The 4,291-nt window shown below is 43.6% G+C and overlaps 1 pseudogene; it reads left to right on the top strand.

Annotated features, from left to right (window-relative positions):
- Positions 1-2,205: 2,205 nt before the first annotated feature.
- LOC130120166 (U2 spliceosomal RNA) lies at positions 2,206-2,317 on the top strand (annotated as a pseudogene).
- The last annotated feature ends 1,974 nt before the right edge of the window (positions 2,318-4,291 follow it).

Here is a 4,291-nt window from a genome sequence, read left to right as displayed (position 1 = left end):
GAGAATTCCTCATTTCGCTGGGTGAGCAGCAGAATGCCAGGGTGATGTATGAGGTCACTCACTCCAGGGAAGCTTCGCTCTCTTCCAGAATGATCAGTGTAACCTGTTTCTCCAACACAAACACGGGTAGATATATGCCCACACACAAACACACATTAATACAAAGCAGGTATACATTTGGGGTCTTGCTCGCTGGGACATTGTCAGTACTGGAGGCTGCGTTGGACCCCATGACCTTTTGGGGTTCCTCCGCCACCTGATACACGTAGGCAGAAACACACCCTCACAAACCATCGTGCCCCAACCTGAATGGTCACTGTGAAGAAAAAACAGCATCCCTCACTTAGACTTTTGTCTTGTATAGTTGGAGAAAATCTATGTATGTGTATTTCACCACTGTTCATCTCTTCAGATGTCTGGTATCTCTGTCTACCTCTGTCCATTTTAACGTGAAACAAAAAACAAAAAAACAGTCAAGTCAGCTTAATTCATATCATACGTTACACAAAGCCAATTTGAATAAGATATTTATAAAGCAGTTGGTACAAAGTGCATTCCGGCTCAATTTACTCTCAATTTACCAGTCACTCTTCGTTCCAACCCTCACCTATGGTCACGAGCTTTGGGTAGTGACCGAAATGGTGAGATCGTGGATACAAGTGGCTGAAATTAGTTTCTTCCATAGGGTGTCTGGTCTCACCCTTAGAGATAGGGTGAGGAGCTCGGACATCCGGAGGGAGCTCGGAGTAGAGCCTCTGCTCTTTCGTGTCGAAAGGAGCCAGTTGAGGTGGTTCGGGCATCTGAGGTTTTCGAGGCACGTCCAACTGGGAGGAGACCCCGAGGTAGACCCAGAACTCGCTGGAGGGCCTACATGTCCAATCTGGCCTGGGAACGCCTTGGGATCCCCCAGGAGGAGTTGGAGGGCATTGCTGGGGAGAGGGACATCTGGAGTGCCCTACTTAGCTTGCTGCCACTGCGACCCGATCCCGGAGAAGCGCTGATGATGAGATGAGATGAGATGAGATGGTGCAAAGTGACAGATAAAACATCATTAAAAGCTTAAATAACAAAGCAATCAGGCATATCAGCCACAGAGTTGCTTATATGGCATCAGGTTTGATTATGTTCTTTGAGCTAATGTTTAGCTGACAGTGCTAGCTGCTCTGTGCCCTGCAACTCAGACCACTAATCATATGTCCTCGGCTTAAATGTGACTTCCAGGACTGCTTGGACAGAGCTAGCATTGCTGTCAATCATGATTCCTCAAGTCTGACATGCATGGCTCTTAATTGCTTCCTCAAGTTAACTTATTAGTTCAGCTCCCCTCCTTCTCAAGTTTTTCATCTTCTTTTGGAATTATTCACATCTCTGGTGGCATATCGGTTTTTATCTCTTGCTCACACAAGAGTGAAAATAATACAGAACAAGATTATTGCTGGCACAGTGCTTAGCATGGTTGCATCACAGCAAGAGGGTTCTAGGTTTGAGCCCCAGGGTAGTCCAACCTTGGGGGTCGTCCCAGTCATCCTCTGTGTGGAGTTTGCATGTTCTCCCTGTGTCTGTGTGGGTTTCCTCCGGGTGCTCCGGTTTTCTCCCACAGTCCAAAGACATGTAGGTCAGATGAATTGGCCATACTAAATTGCCCTTAGGTATTTACCCATAGGTAAATGTGTGTGGGTGTGTGGGTTTATGTCGGCCCTGTGTGATGGCCTGGCGGTCTGTCCAGCGTGTCTCTCCGCCTGCCGCCCAATGACTGCTGGAATAGGCTCCAGCATCCCTGCAACCCTGAGAGCAGGATGAGCGGTTCGGATAATGGATGGATGGATGGATGGATGGAAGATTATTGTCATGACTGTTTACATTGTTTGCTGCTGTTGTTTTTGGTGCACAACATTGTTTGAAAAATGACATACCAGCATAGCCATCTCTTCTTGATGATGGACATCCACATTTTCATGGTTCTTGCAGCACAATGAAGAATGAAACAAGAGCTGATGTCAGAAGCTATACATGCTCTGACAAGTTCCAGATGTTGGAACGTTCCAGGTCACTATCTGCAGTAAAAAAAATAGCTTGTGACAGTCAGAAACCCCTGATTAGACAATCTGAGTAAGCTAGCAGGATCAAGGAGGTATATACATAGAGTTACACAGCGATTATGCAACTCATCTGGCATTTTAGTAATGTCATTAATAGTAATTTTCCATCACTTCTTGGCCTTTTGGCTTAGATGCAGTGTAGTATCTTTTCTTATCAATCTAACAGTAATATTTCAATCTTGAACTTTTTTAAACAAAAAGCACAGAATGAAATCCAAGTTTTCTTCTGGCCACCCAGAATTGCACCCAAAGTCACACATCAGCCACAAAATTTCAACCACAACTCAATATCCTGCTTAAGTGATTTCTATGAGGATCTTGTGAATTCTTCAAACAGCCTATTTGCCATCCTCCAGCAGTCCCCTGATGACTGTGTGGACTTGATGGGTCTAAGCCTGAGTGGCAATGCATTATCATCTCTCCTGAGTGAGCCCGGCCACCCTTCAGCCTACTAGGGACAATCACACTCTGCCTGGTTAAAAATTCCATCAAACCCCTCAAAGCTGATGCTGTCTTCGCTTGCTTTTTGTTTATGTGGTGTTGTATTCCTTCCTTTATTTACGGTCAATTCAAAGTTTTCATTAAAATGCAAAGGGGTTTTCCTCCTCTCACTTTTCCCCCTTACAACCTCTTGATTCCCACAGCACTGGAGAATTATCTTGACTTTTATTGAAGTTTCATTCTCTCCTTCTCTCGCTTGCTCTCTCGCTCTCTCTCTCTCTCTCTCTCGCTCTCTCTCTCAATTCAATTCAATTCAATTCAATGCAATTCAAGTCAATTCAATTCAATTCAATTCAGTTCAGTTCAGTTCAATTCAATAATGCTTTATTGGCATGACTGCATTTATTGCAATGTTGCCAACGCAGGTGACAGTGAAGTAGGCTAATAGAGTATTAAACAAAAAAATAAATAAGTAAAATAAATGGAAAAGGGAATGAGTTGAACTGGTAGAAATAAAGACCAATATTTGAACAGTAATTGACATTAACTGGAACAGTGATTGGAACAGAAATTGACGGTGTTTTGGTCACTCACTGACCCTGACACACTGACACATATTATGCCGCAAGGTTTGAACTTTGGCCCTCTCCTAAAATAAGTGGCCACTGTTCTTTCTCATCCAGGAGTAGAACATTTGGAATCTGGTTTTCTCCTAGTATTTTTCTCTTATTTTCTCACAAATTGTCTCACAATTTAGGGATTTCTCACAATTTAGGAGAAAGTGCATCTCTGTCTCGATCTCACCTGCCGTACAGTAGCCACATATTATTTGCTCTTTTGGTAGGCAAGATTTTTTTTTTGTGTGTCTGCCCTTTACAATGGCTAGACTGTGGTCACTGAGCCTGTACTTGGTAAGGTCAGTGGAGAAATAGTCAGCCAATTTGTAATCTCTTTTTAGGGCCCGATAACATTGTGCTTTGTGTTGTAATTTGGTTTCTATGTCCCAGTGTTCCAAATATGAGTTTTTGCATTGTTTGATGATTTTGTTTACTCCAATTTGTGGTTGGTTAGCAGTGCTAATCTGAAACTCATCTATGTTAGTGGTTACAGGTTAGTTAGTTTCAGAACCAGCTGACTGACGTGACTCTTTTTGGGGCTTAGGTCTTAGATTTGGAATGCTTTAAATTGCAATGTGTCATGGGGACTTGATTTAAGGTGCATCCAGAATTTAAGTGATCTTTTTTGGATATTTATTATTAATGGGAAATGGCCTAATTCTGCCCTGCATGCATTTGTTGGTGTTTCTCTTGGTACATTTAGCAATTTTCAGCAGAATTCTGCATGCAGGGCTTCTATTGGATGTTTGTCCCATCTAGTGTACTTGTGCTGACTGAGTGGACCCCATACTTCACTTCCATATACTGCAATGGGCAGGATGACACTGTGAAAGATTTTGGACCAGATTTTAATTGAGATGTCTCCTCTTCTCCCTGTACACAACATCCCTGGGTTCTGTTATTCGCTCGCATGACTTCTCTTACCATTGTTACGCCGATGACACCCAGCTGATCTTGTCCTTTCCTCCCTCTGACACACAAGTAGAGACACGCATTGCTGCGTGCTTGACTGACATCTCGGAGTGGATGGCGACACACCACCTGAAGCTCAATCTGGACAAGACAGAGCTAATGTTCCTCCCGGGGAAAGGTTGCCCGCACTGAGACCTGGCCATCACCATTGACAACACCATA

Source organism: Lampris incognitus, chromosome 10, assembly GCF_029633865.1.
Source record: "Lampris incognitus isolate fLamInc1 chromosome 10, fLamInc1.hap2, whole genome shotgun sequence".
NCBI lineage: Eukaryota > Metazoa > Chordata > Actinopteri > Lampriformes > Lampridae > Lampris > Lampris incognitus.
Note: the sequence above shows the minus strand (reverse complement) of the source record. Positions and strands in the feature narration are given on the sequence as shown.